A 19,765-nucleotide genomic window follows, 5' to 3' on the forward strand; every position below is an offset into this window, starting at 1 on the left:
CATGAATGCAATATTTATTTCTAGAATAATGCTGAAGTGACCTCAAGCTGGAACCTCACATTGCACTTCTTGACGGGAAAGTGGATGGAAACCATAGATGGTTTCCATCGAGATTGATCCGAGTGAAAAAGCATCTATGGTTCCTATCCACTTTCATGTCAAGAAGTGCGAGATGAGGTTCCAGTCTGAGGTCACTTCAGCACAACTCTTATTTCTAATGTAGAACTAGTCGACCACGATGATGATTTTTTGACGATTAGGTCAACCAAGAAAAGTAAAAAATGAGCTCAAAATCAAAATTGTATTCCTTCAAAATGTCTTCAGCAATACTCCTTTAGTCCAAAAATCACTGAAATTTTGAAGCTAGTTACCAGACCCATTACCAGTAATTCCTTCTTTTTCTTCTTCTTGGGTTGTTTTACATTGAACCCATTTGGAGAAGGTGTCTAGGGTGTTGATGTCAGCTCTACAGTGTTTCATAGTAAATTCAAGGAAAGAAGACCAAGTGAAGTCCGGGTACCGCCTCGGACGATCTACCAACTCGGGTGGAGGGATCACCAATTTATCTTTCTGTGGACTGAGGAAGAAAGCTAGAGATGTCCTCCGCGTCTCGCTGTTAACCACTGCTCTGTGATAGCAACTCTTGTATTTACCATTTGATAGAACCTGAAATCACCATCACAACAGCCAAAATAATTACTTATTCCCCGTAAATTAGTTTAAAACTAACATAGCTGACTCCAAACTTTGTCGACTTAACTTGACAGTACACCTTTACATATGGAATCAGACCAAGATGACTTGGGCAAATCCTCTTGGTATCGTTTCTAGACGAGTGGGATTTGCAATGTGAATCATTCTTCACATTGACTCATCCTATGTTTTGAAAATATTGATCGAGTCAATAAAACTTGTTGAAGTCAAATAAATTATTTTTCTCTTTTTTATATACTAAAAAAAAACTAAGTTTTTTGTAATTTAAAATTTTATTATCTAAATAAAAATAGGATGTTTTGACTAATTATATCAATCCACTTTATTTTATAAAAAAATTAGCACGAGCATCCTCTTTAGGGTTAAAGGGATAAAAGAGAACAAGATAATAGATATAGAAAGGTATTATTGAAAAGAGGGGAGGAGAGAAAAATCAATAAAGTGGGATTAGATAAATTACTTTCTTTTATCTCAATCTTTATACTCCACAAAACTATAATAAGAGTGAGTTGTATTTTATTATATAAATTATAATTATTATAAAATAGATATATTAATTAATAATTAATAATCATCTTAAATGATTTATCTCATCTTAGAAGAGATTACTCAGTGTACGGGAGACTAGAAATGATGGCTACTAATTATTAATTAACATATATATATATGGGGATGGCTCGAGGGACGTGTTAGAAACCGATTGAGAAACCCATGTTTCTCCTTTGTTGGATTTAGGAAACCGACGGTTCAGAACGCGGGAGACGTCAATCCCAACCGGCTAAGAAAGAATTCATCTATTTTTATTAAACTCCCACGTTTTTTATTTATTTTTTAAACTAAATCCAACCCAACGAAGATGTTTAAGGAAATAACTCTCCGTTTCCCTCTCACTCGACTGAAATCCAGGTCTCTTCTCCCTCGATGACTGGAAGGACTTCAATATTTCCATTCAATAAGTGAAAAACATGGATTGGAACACCGTTGATGATTATGCTTGTGTTGTGTGATTGACTTACTGAGCCGATCTGGCCGATTTAAGGAAGCTCAGAATATTATTGATAGAATGCCAACCGAGCCTGATAGGTTCATATGGGCTTCCTTGCTTGGTGGTTGCAGAATTCATGGAAATCTTAAACTGGCGAAAAGAGCTGCAATGCGGCGACCTATGTTACATTGACCAACATGTATGCTGCTGCTGGGTTGTGGAACGAAGTAGCTATGGTTAGAAAGACTATGGATGATCAAGGAGCGGAGAAAAAGCCAGGTTCAAGTTGGATTGAGGTCAAGAGACAAGTCCATGTGTTCTTGGTGGGAGATAATTCCCACCCCAAAACCAAGGAAATTCATGACTTCTTGGATAAGCTGTCAACAAGGATGAAGGAAGAGGGGTATGTTCCCAAAACAGATTTTGTGCTACATGATGTGGAGGAGAAACAGAAGGAGCAGAATCTGTCTCACCATAGTGAGAAGCTTGCAATTGCTTTTGGTATAATTGCTACTCCACCCGGAACATAGTGAGAAACTTGAACTCGTTCTTTTTATAGGGGGCCATCGATCAAGAGAGAAAGATCTCGATACAGACAGGTAGAGAGAGAGAGAGAGAGATATTCGTTCTATTCCCTGTGATTTTAGTCGATCCAGAGAGAAGAGACTTGGGTTTTCAGTCGATAGAGACAGAACAGACTTGAATTTTATTTGAGTGAGAGGGAAACAGAGAGTTGTTTCCTTTAACATCTTCGTTGGATTGGATTTATTTTAAAAAAAAAAAAAGAAAACAAAAAACGAGGGAGTTTTATAAAAATAGATAAACTCTTTATCAGCCAGTTGGAATTGACGTCTACTGCGTTCTCAGCCGTCCATTTCCCTAAATCCAACGAAGGAGAAACATGGGTTTCCCAATCAGTTTCTCACCCGTCTCTCGAATTGTCCCTCATATATATATATATAGGGGGCCCTATCCGTGGCCAACAGTTTGGCAAATTTGGACTCAAAACTGGGTTAGAGGTCTTGAATGGGCTGATTTTTGGTGAGGATGATCTCTACGGTGAGGAGATCATCCTCACCAAATCAGCTCATTCCAAACTTCTAGCCCCATTTTACAAGTTGAAAAATCGTGAACCGTCCATTTTTTGTAAACCATTTTTGATGAGGTTAGAAGTTTTGGAATGAGCTGATTTTTGGTGAGGATGATCTCCTCACCGTAGAGATCATCCTCACCAAAAATCAGCCCATTCCAAGACCTCTAACCCATGTTTTGAAAAATGTGTTTGCCAAAATGTTTGCCAAACTGTTGGCCATGGATCGCTACCCTATATATATATATAGGGGGCGGTTCGTGGGACGTCTTGCAAAACGGTTGAGAAACCGATGCAATACAACTGTTAGATCAGAAGTGGTTGATGGCTGAGATTTAATTTTTAAATCAAAATTGCTTTACAACTGTAAAAAATTTCAACATAAATTCTCAGGTTTTTACGAAGACCTCCTCCACAAAATATTTTTTTATTTCTTTAAAAAGACTTCTTTCTCTATAAAAAGTAAAAACTGATTGGACATATGAAAAGTTTATTTTATTTTTTTTATCATTCTTTTTTTCTCTCTCTCTCTTTCTCTCCCCCCATGGGTTTCTACGGAGAACCAAACCATCTCTCTCTCTCTCTCCATCGGCTTCTACAAAGAACCAGACTATTTCTCTATTGGCTTCTACATACATCAAGATCATGGATAAATATAACTGAAAAAATATATATGGATAACTTGAATTTTTTTCATTTAAGTATGTTGGCTAGCATCTGACACATGGTTACAACACAATGTTGGACTCGACAATTTGTAGAAAATGGAGTGCTCTTAATACTACTGGATCAATGGGCCCAATCTAGATCAATGGGCATGTTTACCATATGTATTATAGAAACCATTTTGTATTATAATATGATGGCATGGCTGTATTCTATGATAATTTTTCAATCATTCTTTTAAACTTCATAAGTTCCCTGCTTTTGTAGGAGTTGAAATATACTGTGCACCAATGGCGGATGCCAAAGATGTATGGCGGACGTCCATGACTCACATTACCATTGAAGGTGAATGCTTTGTTCTTTCTGCAAATCAGTTTTGCCAAAGGAAAGACTACCCATTACCACCAGAATGTGTAGCCATAGATGCAGATAAAGATCTTTCTCCGAATTCGATTGTGTGCTCCGGAGGCAGTGATGATCTGGTTTTCTGTAGAAGCCGAGAGAGAGAGAGAGATGGTCTGATTGTCCATGGAAGTCGATGGAGAAAGAAAGAAGAATGATAAAATAAAAAAATAAAAAAACTTTTCAACTGTCCAATCAGTTTTTATTTTTTATGGAAAATGAAATCTTTAAAAAAAATATTTTATTGAGGAGGTCTTCGTAAAAACCTGAGAAGTTATGTTAAAATCCTTTACAGCTATAAAGCAATTTTCGAGTTAAAAGTTAAATCTCAACCGTCAAGCACTCCAGATCTAATGGTTGAGTTGCATAGGTTTTCTAACCGTTTTCCAAGACGTCCCACGAACCGCCCCCATATATATATGTTCTCGTTCAATGACTAACTTTTTGGCAAAATATTGTTCAAAACATGAGTTAGAAGTTTTGGAATGGGCTAATTTTTGGTGACGATGATCTCTACGGTGAGTAGATCATCATCACCAAAATCAGCCCCATTCCAAAACTTCTAACCCCATCAAAATAGTTTACAAAAAATGGATGGTCCACATTTTTCAATTTGTAAACATGGGTTAGAAGTTTTGGAATAGACTGATTTTTGGTGAGGATGATCTCCTCACCGTAGAGATCATCCTCACAAAAAATCAGCCCATTCCAAACTTCTAACTCATGTTTTGAAAAATGTTTTGCCAAAAATTAGCCATTGAACACTACCCATATATATATATATATATATATATAGGGGGGCGTTCAAGGACCAACTTTTTAGCAAACTTTTTGGCAAAACATTTTTCAAAACATAGGTTAGGTTTGGAATGGGCTGATTTTTGGTGAGGATGATCTCTACGGTGAGGAGATCATCATCACCAAAATCAGCCCATTCAAAACTTCTAACCCCATCAAAACAGTTTTATACAAAATGGACGGTCCACGATTTTTCAACTTGTAAACATGGGTTAGAAGTTTTGGAATGGGCTGATTTTTTGTGAGATGATCTCCTCACCGTAGAGATCATCCTCACCAAAAATCAGCCCATTCCAAAACCTCTAACCCATGTTTGAAAAATGTTTTGCCAAAAAGTTTGCTAAAAAGTTTGCCCTTGAACACTACCCTATATATATATATATATATATATATATATATATATATATATATATATATATATATATATATATATATATATATGGGTGGCGTTCAAGGGCCAACTTTTTAGCAAATTTTTATGGCAAAACATTTTTCAAAACATGGGTTAGAGGTTTTGGAATGGGCTGATTTTTGTGAGGATGATCTCTACGGTGAGTAGATCATCCTCACCAAAAATCAGTCCATTCCAAAACTTCTAACCCATGTTTACCAGCTGAAAAATGGTGGACCGTCCATTTTTTGTAAACTGTTTTTGATGGGGTTAGAAGTTTTGGAATGGGCTGATTTTTGGTGATGATGATCTCCTCGATCAGCCCATTCCAAAACCTCTAACTCATGTTTTGAAAAATGTTTTGCCAAAAGTTTGCTAAAAGTTGGCCATTGAACGCCCCCCATAATATATATATATATAGATATATATATATATATATATATATATATATATATATATATATATATATATATTCACCAAAACCTAGAGGGATGGATCCCTAAGAATTACCCTAACAAAAAATTTACCACAAAAGTTTTGCCAATGTCAACAACAAATGTTTGAGAATTGGGGATGATGGAATGCCATTTGTTGTCCACGAAGACTTGTAGACCGACTTCGTGGTCACCATGAACTTCTTGAATGATGACTATGGTAAACTATATATATATATATATATATATACATGGGTAGCGTTCAATGGCAAACTTTTTAGCAAACTTTTTGGCAAAACATGAGTTAGAGGTTTTGGAATGGGCTGATTTTTGGTGAGGATGATCTCTACGGTGAGGAGATCATCCTCACAAAAAATCAGCTCATTCCAAAACTTCTAACCCATGTTTACAAGCTGAAAAATCGTGGACCGTCCATTTTTTGTAAACTGTTTTTGATGGGGTTAAAAGTTTTGGAATGGGCTGATTTTTGGTGATGTTGATCTCCTCACCATAGAGATCATCCTCACCAAAAATCAGCCAATTCCAAAACCTCTAACTCATGTTTTGAAAAATGTTTTGCCAAAAAGTTGGCCATTGAACGCCACCCTATGTATATATATATATATATATTCACCAAAACCTAGAGGGATGGATCCCTAAGAATTACCCTAATAAAAATTTTACCACAAAAGTTTTGCCAATGTCAACAACAAATGTTTGACAAATGGAATGCCATTTGTTGTCCATGAAGACTTGTAGACCGACTTCATGGTAACCATGAACTTCTTGAATGATGACTATGGTGTGAACTGTCCAGGAGTAAGTTTAGGAACATTCTGAGATGTAACAGTGACAACCATATTGGGAGATTGTAGGTGCATAGTGGACCGTCGAGTCTCTTCAGACATAAGTTCTATTACAGCAGCTTGTAATGTGGGAAGAGGAATGCAGTGTAAGAGAGTGGCTTGGGTGGATTCAAAATCCGCACGAAGAGCCATCATGAAATGCATAAACTTTCGACGATCCCGATACTTCGCAAATATTTCAACATCTTCAAGATATTTCAATTGAGGATTTGCGGCAGATAATTGCTCCCAAAGACTATTAATTTGAGAATAAAACAACAATAGACTGGCCTGGCTCTTGACATGTCTGATAGAGTTTAGTTTCAATCTGAAACTCTAGTGAGGCATCATAAGTGCTATTGTATCGTTTTGCCAAGAACTCCTAGGCAGCCTTTGCATTTCCAAGCTTTGGGAGCAGACTGTGAATGGAAGGAACTGAAGTGTTGATAAACCAAGAAATAATCCGATAATTTGCACTATCCCAATCATCAAATTGACTGGCAAATTTGTCGGCCGATTCACCTTCTCTTTGTGTGGGTGCAACAGTTTCTCCATTAACATAATGCCACAATCTTCTCCCTCTAAAAAACAAACTTCCATATTTTGAGACCACAACATATAATTGGAACCATCTAAAATATTGTCAATGGGACGGACAATATTATTAAGATTGGTAGACATTTTTGAGCGACAAAAACCTCTACAATTTCAGTTACATACAAAACTACCGCAACAAGGGTTTGGTGTGTTGTTGAGACAAAAAAGAACGCTTAAACGGAAAAAAAGAAAATAGTATGGACGGGAAATGGAGGCTTAAAAGAGGCACCAAGACAATGGTGGCTTTGATACCAAGAAGAAAAAGACAACAGAAAAAACTGTAAAGAAAGAATTTTGTATTTCTGATCTATGTCCAATTCTACAATATAATGGCCTATTTATAGTTGAATGAGGCCCTAAAAGAATGGAAATACAGTAATTACAAATCACATAAATCGGCATATTTACAATAATGAATATGGTATCAAATATTTCCGTAATATATTGAGAATATTACAGGAATATAATATTATGGAAATGTAATCGTCTAACAGATCTTCTATCATCCATGATAGTAGATCCAAAACTGATACTCAATTTTGGATAAATTATTAGGGTAATCGATTATTTAGGTTCCCATTGATATCATCTCAATTGATTTTCTCTTAGCTTATCATCTATCAGAGTTAATTAATAAATTTTCATGAATGCATTATTCATATCAAATGTAAAATTAGTCGACCACGATGATTTTTTTTACTGAGTAGGACAACCAAGAAAACTAAAAAAGAATTCAAATTAACTCAAACTTTTATTCCTTCAGTATGTCTTCAACAACAATAGTCCTTTATTCCGAATCACTGAAATTTTAAAGCTACTTACCAGACCCATTACAAGTAATTTGTTCTTTTTATTCTTCTTGGGTAGTTTTATATTGAACCCATTTGGAGAAGGCGTCAAGGGTGTTGGTTTCAGCTCTATAGTGTTTCATAGTAAATTCGAAAAGAGAAGACCAAGTGAAGTCACTGCCTCTGCTGATCCACCAACTCGGCTGGAGGGCTCACCAACTTATCTTTCTGTGGACTGAGGAAGAAAGCTCGAGATCTCCTCGGCATCTCGCTGTTAACCACTGCTCTGTGGCAGCAACTCTTGTATTTACCATTTGATAGAGCCTGACATCGCCATCACAACAGCCAATTAGTTACTTACTCCCATAAATTAATTTAAAACCATTGTTTCAAAACTCGCATAGATGACTTAAAATTTGGTCAAGTCAATTTTGCACTGCGCTTTTAAATATGGAATGAGACCAAGGTGAGTCATCTCGATATCGTTCTTGAATGAGTGGAATTTGCAAGGTGAATAGTCCTTCACATTGACTCATCCCATGTTTTGAAAATAATGATCGATTCAAATGAACTTGACCAAGTCAAGAGTTTTTTTTTTTGGTATAAAAATTAAAAGTATTTTTGTAATAAAAAATTTACTATCTAAATAAAAATAGGATCTTTTGACTAATTATATCAGTCTATCTTATTCTATAATAATAATAAAAAAGTAGAGCTTGCCCATGTGATAGGCATCCTCTTTGGGGTTAAGGGGATAAAAGAGAAAAATATAATAAAGATAAATGGGTATTATTGAAAAGAATAATGATGAAGTGACCTCAGGTTGGAATCTCATATCGTGCTTTTTAACGTGAAAGTGTATGGGAACCATATATGCCTTTCATTGAGATACTAGTGAAAAAGCATCTATGGTTCCTATCCACTTTTAGGTTAAGAAGTGCATTATGAGGTTCTAGTTTGAGATGACTCCAACACAACTCTACTGAAAAAGGGGAGAAGAGGAAAGATAATAAAATTGAGGAGGGGTGAAAATGAAAGACAATAAAATGAGATTGTGTGGAGCCTACTCTTTTATCTCAATCTTTATACCTCCCAAAATTATTATATGACTGGGACCTACTATTGTATTTTATTTTATAGATTATAATTATACGAAAATAAATATATTAATTAATAATTAGTAACCAACTTAAACAATTTATCTCGTACTAGACGAGATAAATTGCCGTTATGCAAGATGAAATATAGAGTATTAAAATCGTGTTTGACATACACTTCCAAGCTTTGGTGAATATTTGAAGACACGAGCATTTAAGTAATCTTTGTTACTCACTCAAACAAAAGTGAGATCAAGGGATATGTCATTAGTTTATTTTCACCAAAACCTAGAGGGATGGATCCCTTAGAATTACCCTAATAAAAAATTTACCACGAAAGTTTCGCCAATGTTGACAACAAATGCTTGAGAACTGGGAGTGATGGAATGCCATTTGTTGTTCACGAACACTTGTAGACCCTCTTCATGCTAGCCCTGAAGGATGGTTAATGAGTTGGGGTCGTAGTGAGGACCAATTCCTAGAACAAGATCAGGCTTTTGGCACGGAGGGTATTGGTTAATCCTCATAATGGAGTAGTGTCCTTGAAAGAAGTCCTTGAAATGTTCTCTCCCTACTCCCAAGCTCATTCCCAAGAGCTCCATGATCCCCAGTGATAGATTGCTCATCACCTTGCAATACTCTTGATATACCTTACTTAACACAACAAACATCTTGATTTAGAAAAAAAGAGGTTATATAGTGGTACCAACTTTTATTTATAAATGATCAATTATAAAAGAGAAACACTAGCATCCAAGGCTTTACTAGGAACTTGCTTTCTTCACAACTTTCATTTTTCAAAAATATCTTTGATTTATTGTTGATATTGTTATTTACTATACAAAATAAAGATATTTTAATATTTGGGCATTACAAAAATATATTATTATAATAAATAGCAGTTATCTAATAAAATGTAATAAATACATTTAAGAAAAATGAAAACAATAGCCTCAACCCAAGGTTGTTGAGGCTCCCAACTATCACAAGAAAATTTTGTCCTTCCATAATAGGCAAACATTAATCTAGACGAAGTTTGTGTTTTTCCTCTTATCTCAATCGTCTGTTTAATGGATAAACTAAATCATTGATTGAGATTAGAAAAAATTATCAAAAAGGATTATTGAGATTTTTCACATTTACATAAGTGTCTTTATACAAATACCAGTACAACCTCAAGATGTTTTTGAAAATGAAGGTGGTTGGAGATGGCAGAGGACTTCCCATAACACATACTGGTTCCCTCTCTCTTCACACTTCCAATGCTCAATTTTCCTTAACCAATGTTCTCTGTGTACCTAGCATGAAAAAAAATTTGATTTCAATTTCCAAACTTTGTATCTCCAACAATGTTTCAATTGAATTCTTACCGTCTTCTTTTCTTGTAAAGGATATTCGCACAGGAGTAACGCTTTTGAAGGGTAAAACTAAGGATGGTGTATATGAGTGGCCGATATCATCACCTCTACTTGCCTTTTGCAGTGTCAAAACCAGCTCATCAGAATGGCATCACAGATTGGGACACCCTGCATTTCCTATTTTAAAGCATGTCATCTCGACAAATAATCTAGATTTATCTTCTTCCAGTCTTTTAAAATTTTCTTGTAACGCATGTCATTGTAATAAGAGTCACAAACTCTCATTTTTCAATTCTACCATTACTTCTAATCGTCTTCTTCAAATAATCTATTCAAATGTATGGACTTCACCATTATTTCTTATGATGGCTTTAAGTATTATGTATATCTCATCTTACTACTCTACCTCACACACCAGAACACAATGGATTCTCTGAGCAGCGTCATCTTCACATTGTTGAAACAAGTCTCACCCTTCTCTCTCATGCTTCTATTCCTTTGACTCATTGGTCTAATGCCTTTGCCACAACCGTCTACTTGATCTATAGAATGCCAACTCCAACATTAAATCTCTTCTCTCCTTACGAAATTTCTTTTGGTACTCCTCCCAATTACTCAAAGCTCAAAGTCTTTGGTTGTCTATGCTATCCTTGGCTTCGCCCCTATACTAGCCATAAACTTAACTCTCGTTCCAAGCCATGTATCTTTCTCGGGTACTTTCTAACTCAAAGTGCCTATTTCTGTTATGATCCCTCCACATCAAATTTTTTGTTTCTAGGCATGTTAGATTTGTTGAATCAATTTTTTCCTTTTAAATCCTCTCTTACACAAGCTCCATGACCTGAATCAGCCTCTATTTCTACTTAGATACCACCGGTACTCAACATTAACACCACTACTTCAGTACTCATACCACCATCTGCAGTTCATCCTCAACAGCAACTCCAATGTGAAGCTTCTGCACCCGTTACTTCTCATCTCAACCTAGCCAACACCCAAAACCAGCCACATCAAATGACCTCGACAAATCCCTTGCCAACCACCACTCAACCGGACCACCACACCACAAACTCAAACCATTCCATGCAAACTAGAGCCAAAAACAACATTCACAAACCTATTCAAAAACTCAATCTTCACACCCAATTATCCAAACCTCTTGATCTTGAACCCACCACACCAACCCAAGCTCTTAAATATCCAAAATGGCGTAAGGCTATGTCTGAGGAATATGATGCTCTTGTTCAGAATGAGACATGGGAATTAGTGCCTTCAAATCCTAATCAAAATGTTGTGGGTTGTAAATGGATTTTTCGTACTAAACATAATTTTGATGGCTCTATTGACAGGTTCAAGGCTCATTTGGATGCAAAAGGTTTTCATCAACGCCCAGGCATTGATTATTATGATATCTTCAATCAAGTAGTTAAGTCTACCACCATTAGACTTATCCTCAGTGTTGCAGTCAGTTGTGGTTGGATACTTCGTCAGCTTGATGTTAATAACGCCTTCCTGCAAGGTACTCTCATTGAGAATGTGTATATGAATCAGCCACCAGGTTTCATTAATCAAGACTCCTCATTACATGTTTGTAAGCTACAGAAAGCTATTTATGGCCTAAAGCAAGCTCCTCGAGCATGGTATTAAGAACTCAGATCTTTTCTTCTTCAATCAGGATTCAAAAACTCCCATGCTAATACATCACACGTTGTCCTTAAATCCGGTGGACATCTTGTTTATTTATTGGTCTATGTTGACGATCTTATTATTACTAGGGATAATGAACACTTGGTGAATCGATTTATTCATCTGTTAGCCAACAGGTTCTCTCTTAAGGATCTTGGCAAACTTTCTTATTTTCTTGGAGTTGAAATTGTTCCCAATCCGCAAGGCTTCCTGTTTTCTCAACGTCAATACTTACTTGATCTTCTTGTTCGAATTCACATGTTTGAGGCTAAACCAGTTCAAACTCCTCTTCCATCAGGTACAACACTCTCGCTGCATTCAGGGGATAAATTATCTGATCTTACAGAGTTTAGAGCAGCTGTTGGAAGTTTCCAATATCTACTTCTCACAAGACTTGACATAGCATTTGCTGTCAACAAGCTATCTCAGTTTATGCACACGCCCACAACTAAGCGATGGACACTTGTCAAGTGTCTACTTCGTTATCTTTGTGGTACTCTTGATCATGGCCTTCAGCGTTACTGTGATTCTCCTCTATCCTTACATGTATTTTCTGATGCCTTGCACGCCTACTCTGATGTTGATTGGGCAGGCGACCCAGATCACTTCTCCTCCATAGGTGATTATATTGTTTATCTTGGTCGCAATCCTATATCTTAGAGCTCCAAAAAGTAGAAAACCATTGCCCGTTCATTTACAGAAGTTGAATATCGGTCTGTTGCAGATACAGCTGCTGAACTAAATTGGGTGTCCTCCTTGCTGTGTGATCTTGGTATTCAGCTACTTACTTGCCCAGTCATTTACTGTGATAATGTCGGGGCAACTCAGTTGTGTTCTAATCTTATTTTTCACTCCAGAATGAAACATATTGCTATAGACTTCTACTTCATTCGTAATCAGGTCCAGAATGGAAATCTCAGAGTTGCTCATGTATCCTCCACTGATCAACTTGCTGATCTTCTCACCAAGCCGCTTCCCAGAGCTCGATTTCTATTTCTTCGAGACAAGATTGGCCTCTCATGTTGAGCTCCATCTTGAGGGGGTATAACAATCACGTCCTCAACTGAAGACTTGTTCTATACAATTATTGTACAGTTGTCATACCAAACTCTGTATATTCTGTTTTCCAGCTTTCTATTTCCATTTATATAGGCTTGAGACTAGGCAATTATGTTATGCTCTTGGCTGTATCTATTTGATCGATTCCTTCAATAATAACATAGAAAAATATCTGAATTTCCATTCTCTTATTCTGTCAGGGAAGAGTTGGCTAGCATTCCCCTTCATCAAATTATATAATCACATAAAAAATGTCAATCAAACTGGGTCGAAACATCGGATCTGATTCGATCCATGTGACAACCCTACTCTTTATATAAAAGTTGGTAACAAAAATAGAAGAGTTGTGATAATCTCACTACTGCATGTGGAAAACTCAATTGACTACCTTGACATGACAAGTTCGAAAATCATAATTTGCTCTCCTTGGGATACACGGTTGCGTTTCCCCATTAAAAAAATGTATCTCGAGGGAACCGTGTATCCTAAGGAGCACGGATCTATGGTTCAGAACTTGTCCCACAGGTAGTCGATTGAGTATGACACTTGGGTAGTCGGATTATCACGACTCAAAATAGAATAAATGAGTAAGAGAAGTAAGCTAGTTATAAAAATTAAAATATATATATTAAAAAAATGCTTCTTACGCGTATTTTTGCAGATTTTCATCCATCTTATTAAGGAAGAAGTCTTGGACAAGGTTGAATTGTTCTTCCTCCTCAGAATATGAGAATGAAAGGGTCTCTTTCCATGGTAACTTAGAGGTGTACTTATCAACATAACTACTTGTATACCCATACTTCTCACCAAGCTTCCTCTAAGCTTTTAGCTTCTCCAGAAGCGGCTTCTCATGGAAGTCGTACACAAAGTGATAAGCTTTACTGATGAGAAGAGGATCGACGCTATGGTTAACAACAAGAAACACCCCATGCTTCTCTCAAGCTTCCTTGACAAGTCTAAAAGCTTCCATGGAAGCTTCTGGATCTCCTAAGAGGAATTTTCTTATGTCGATGAGGGGTACCGAGAGCTCGGGTACACGTAAGGAAGGCTTCTCGTGATCGGTCCAAATGAACTGGTTGGGTATGTTTGATTGGTGTTGAAGTATAGATGGATAAAAAACTAGTCATTGGTGTGTTAGAGAATTAGATGCAACATATTATGATACATGAGATACTTTGTATCGTATCAATGTATCTCATCTCAAAAGGAAGGGAATGTTGGAGAATAATATACGCAACAATATCAATTAGGATATTCTATATTAGGAGGTTTTAATAAATTAGATTATTTATGTTAGGCTAGTTGCTTATACCATGTAAAAACTGATTTATTGAGTATTCTTGGATGAATATTACATGAATCTTGATAGGATATTTATAAGGATTACATCAACTAAGATAAGGAAACTGACATAACATAAATATTCTAATTTATTAAAATTTCCTAAATTAGAATATCCTAATTGATGATGCTTCATATATTATTCTCTAACATTGCCTTCCTTTTGAGATGAGATACATTGATATGATACAAATTATCTCATGTATCATAATATGTTGCATCTGATTCTCTAACATGGTGATCATCAATAGCCATTGTTATGTCTCAGTCCCCATAGATTTTCCTCATATTTATAATTAATTTTCTAATTGTCAATATGATAATCCATGTGGGCCCCACAATCCTTTTTAAAATTTGAAATCTTAAAATTAAAATTTGTGGGTAGAACATGTGGGGGGTAGGAGAGAAAATTTTTCATTTATAGCTTATGTCATCTGCGCATTCGGGTATTGGGCTGTGAGCAAAAAAATCACTCCATATATGTATTTCCAAGAGAATTATGCTAGAGTGACCTCAATTCAAACTATGTTGATGTGGGTGTGTGTATGAAATGATCTCGATTTCAATGTTACTCGAGCACGGGTTGCTTGGAAAATGCTGCAGTAACATTGAAATTTACATCGTTTCACACGTTGTTGACGTGGATGTGTATATGGAACCACAAATGCTTTTCATCGATATACAAGTGAAAAGCATCTAAGGTTCTGTGTGCACCTCCACATCAGCAATGTGTGAAACAATGTAATTTTAAAGTCACTGCTGCACAACTCTGAATGCTTTTCAATCGATGAAAAACATCTATGATTCCATTCCATACAAATCTCAACATCAGCAAAGCGTAAATTGAGATCGGTCTTAAGGTTACTACAAGACCTCAATAGGAATTTTATTGACTACTCCAAGATCCTTTTTTATCTGCATATTCCATCACCTTTTCAATAGGAATTTTAGAAACCGAAATCTTGTAGACTACTCGACAGCATCGTGAATAACACGATTCTAAAACTATAATTCCAGAATTTGCTAAAAATAATAAATTGGATTTTATTATAAATAATAAGTTTGTGATTTACTATAAATAATTTCATTAGTATACCTAGTAAATGCAATTTACTAATAATAGTAAAAGTTAGTAACAAAAATAGAATAAATGAATAAGAGAAGTAATCTAATTTTAAAAATAAAAATAAAAATTGTTTCTTACCCATATTTTTGTAGATTTTTATCCATCATATTAAGGAAGAAGTCTTGGACAAGGTTGAATTGTTCTTCCTCCCCAGAATATGGGAATGAGATGGTCTTTTTCAATGGTAACTTAGAGGTGTACCTACCAACATAACTACTTGTATACCCATACCTCTCATCAGTCTTCCTCTCAGCTTTTAGCTTCTCCAAAAGAGGTTTCTCATAGAAGTCGTATGCAAAGTGATAAGCTTCACTAATGAGAAGAGGTTCGACACTATGGTTAACAACAAGAAACACTCCATGCTTCTCTCAAGCTTCCTTGACAAGTCTAGAAGTTTCTAGATCTCCTGAGAGGAACTTTCCTATGTTGATGAGGGGTACCAAGAGTTCGGGTACACCTAAGGAAGGATTCTCTTGATTGGTCCAAATGAATTAGTTGGGTGTGTTTGATTGGTGTTGAAGCACAGATGGATAAAAAACTAGTGATTGATAATCATCAACAACCATTGTTGTCTTTTGCTGCTGCTGCTGCTCTCTCTCTCTCTCTCTCTCTCTCTCTCTCTCTCTCTCTCTCTCTCTCTTTTTGTGCGTGTATCTCTCCAGTTCCCATAGATTTTCCTCATATTTATAATTAATTATCTAATTGTCGATATGATAATCCATGTGGGCACTACAACCCTTTTTAAAATTTGAAATCTTAAAATTAAAATTCGTGGGTAGAATATGTGAGGGTAGGAGAGGGAAAAGTTCCCTATATAGTTTACAACATCTATGTCATTCAGGTGTTGGGCATTGAGTAAAAAAATCACTCCATGTATGTATGTCCAAGAGAATTATGCTAGAGTGACCTCAATTCACACTTTATTAATGTGGAGGTGTCTATGGAACCATAGATGCTTGGAAAGGGAAATGTTGAAGTAACATTGAAATTGACATTTGTAGACACTCAATTAGCATGAAGCCATTAGAAAAATTCAAATTTTTTCAAGTTGATTTCAATTAAGAGCTAAAAGCCTTCAACAAGCTCACATTGCCACTTAGCACTTTATTTCATGGTATACATGCACATATTTATCATCTCATATGGTTTTGCATGTTCAAATCTTGTTCCTAATTTAATCTAATTTCATATCAACTTCCATAACCCAATCAAAATTTATATTCACTCTTCATTAACCAATCTATTATTCATACCATAACCTAATACCAAGTCCATTTTCAAACCTAATCCAAACCCAATACCAAGCCCATTTTCAAACCTAGTCCAAATATTCAAACTCAAGTCCATGTCAAGTCCATTATCTTAAAGATGACACATGTTGGTATCTCATAAGCCCCCAATGCCCAATGCTCTAACATAATTGGAAGGTCAATTTTCTTGAGAAATCCCAAGAATGTCCTCCTAAAAAAGTGTGGTCAAACCAAAAAAACATTTTGGTATTTGGTAAAAATTCCTAAAGTTAGGAAAACTTTCAATCCTACCATCAAAAAGTGAGAATTTTCAAGTAAATACATAGAATTCTCCCATTAGTTCATTTAAAAAATATACATGTATCCTTATTTTATGAGTTATTTACAAATAAACCAATGTCCAATTTTTACCTACCACTTCATCTTTACACATGTCACTCCCTACTCATCCTCCCAAAAGTACTTTTGTTCTCTCACATCTATTTACTAAAAAATTAAAGATTAAAAATGCTTTTAGGGTTTGTTCTCATAAATTCCATTCTTACCCTTATAAAAATGAAATATCCAAAAAAATAACCTGAATCTTATGTCTATTTTCTTTATTTTTAAGGTTTGACCACTTTATCCTAAAAAATTATTCAAAAATTCTATAAATAGTCATATTTCCTATGAGCAATTCATGCTCTCAAGTCCCCATCTCTCAACCTAAAACTCTAGCAAAATCCCTACTTCATTTCTGTAACTCTTTCAAACCAACCTTCAACTCAAAAACTCCCACCCATTTCTCAACCTTCAACCAACAACTCCCATCTTCTCTAGTCATCTACTCTCAACTAAAGCACTCAACCCTTATGTTCATCTCTTAAGACTTAAGCTCATTCAAAAACATCAAGAGACAATGTGGGTTAGATTAAGTTTTCATTTTCAAGTACTTGCATCTTCTACTTCGAACCCTCTATTTATTTTATGTTTCAGAAATCCTTTAAGATGTAATACATATATTTTTCCATCTCCAATAGATTGAAATTAGATTCGATCAAAAGAGTAAGGGTTGAAGTCTTCTTTTCCTTATTATATATCTCATGCATCATATTGTACACTATGTACTCACTCACATATGTTTGATGATGATGAAGAAATGTGTCACCCTCTTGTTAAGGTGAAACACAAAGTTTATAGTTTTGTATACATGAATTAAAGTTGTGGCATTAAGGGAATTCCATTATGGAGTTTTTCTAAAAAACCTCAAACCAACATTCATATTCATAAAAAATAATGTAGGTTACATGTGTCATCATTTTCTATACGATATCCCTAATGTCTCACATAAACATCAAATCTTTTTTTCTAAGGAAACATTTTCACATATTACACACCACTTTTAAACATGTATTTTTTATTTTCTTAACTTTTTCAAAAGATTGGCAAAATTTCAAGATAACCATTTTTGATGAAAAAGATGAGGTGCCTAACACATTTCCCAACCTCTAATTAGACTTCCCTACTTAGATCCTAGGAAGACCATGCATTTTCCAATAAACGAGAGTCACTATAATGCCATAAAAAATGATTTTTCTAAAAAATTTATTCGAGTGCCCATTCACACTCATTTCCAAAAAATAATGATAGAACTCCAACAACATAACATTGAGATTCTATAACGAACATCTCATGTCTATAACATTGTTTCACACATTGTTGATGTGAATGTTTGTACAGAACCATAAATGCTTTTCATCAAGATATGAGGGAGAAGCATCTATGGTTTTGTGTACATCAATGTGTGAAACGATGTCGATATCAATGTTACTCGAGCACAGGTCGCTTGGAAAATTTTGAAGTAACATTGAAATTTACAACGTTTCACACATTGTTATCGTGGATGTGTGTATGGAACCACAAATGTTTTTCATCGATATACGAGTGAAAAGCATCTATGATTCTATGTGCACCTCCACGCCAACAGTGTGTGAAACAATGTAATTTTAAAGTCAATCCAACACAACTCTAAATGCTTTTCACTTGATGAAATGCATCTATAATTCCATTCCATACACATCTCAACGTCAGCAAACTGTGAATTGAGGTCCATCTTGAGGTCACTCCAACACGACTTGTTTAAAAATATTAATTCCAACAATTTTGTATTTGCATTAGATCATTTATCTTATCATAATATTGAAGATTAGAAAAAGGGTTGGAATCTGTTGAGTATCCTAGTCATTTAGATACAATATCCAACAATTGAGATTTATATGAATTTTGATAATACATATATTGGGGATACTTCTTTTGAGGATAAATCTCAACTATTGGACATGGGCGGATTTACAATGAGGGTACTTGCCCCGACAATAATTTTCAACTGTGTATGAGTATTATGAGTAATTGCAACAAATAAATAATAATAATAATAACTACCGTTATTTCCTCATAAAAAAAATCCAGCATTTATTGCTCCCACAAAAAATAATTTCCAAACTTAGTCGCTCCCACGAGAGAAAAAATCCTAGCTCCAACCATGTTATTGAATATTGTATCTAAACGGTTGGGATCATGTGTTTATTCCATGAATAATTCTTCATAGGTCAAAGGATTCTGACCCAAAAAAATATTTTGTAATTTCAATAAATTAACTAATGTGATTGCAAGAATGATATGTATGTAATTTTATTAGTTTTAATATCATTTGACATGTTGGACTCAATGGATTATAGATATTCAATTCGACGTGGAAGTATGAAATAATCTATGGATGCTTATCCTAACGAGAAGAGAGAAATATCTTAAGTTGTAACATAGTGATGCATCATATTTCAAAGACGCTGATAAGTAGTTGAAAGTGAGGAGTTGTACGAAATAGACCAAAATGACCTTAATAATGAGTTAAGCTTAACTATATTATGGGGGCGTTTGGGAAAAATATTTTTAAATACTTTAAAATAAATTTTACAAGTAAAACAAATCTAATTAGATAGATACCTAGAATCAAACTGAATAATCATCGGGACCATGATAGTAGATCCAAAACTGATAATCAATTTTGGATAATTATTAGGGTAATCAATTATTTAGGTTCCCATTCATATCATCTCAATCGATGTTCTCTTAGCTTATCATCTGTTAGAGTTAATTAAT

General features: G+C 35.2%; 1 pseudogene; it reads right to left on the reverse strand.

The window, feature by feature from the left end:
- Positions 1 to 363: 363 nt before the first annotated feature.
- On the reverse strand, positions 364 to 17,450 carry LOC147393570 (gibberellin 20 oxidase 1-like; annotated as a pseudogene).
- Positions 17,451 to 19,765: the final 2,315 nt, after the last annotated feature.

Source organism: Akebia trifoliata, chromosome 10 (genome assembly GCF_017979445.1).
Source record: "Akebia trifoliata isolate Shusen 1 chromosome 10, ASM1797944v1, whole genome shotgun sequence".
Lineage (NCBI taxonomy): Eukaryota > Viridiplantae > Streptophyta > Magnoliopsida > Ranunculales > Lardizabalaceae > Akebia > Akebia trifoliata.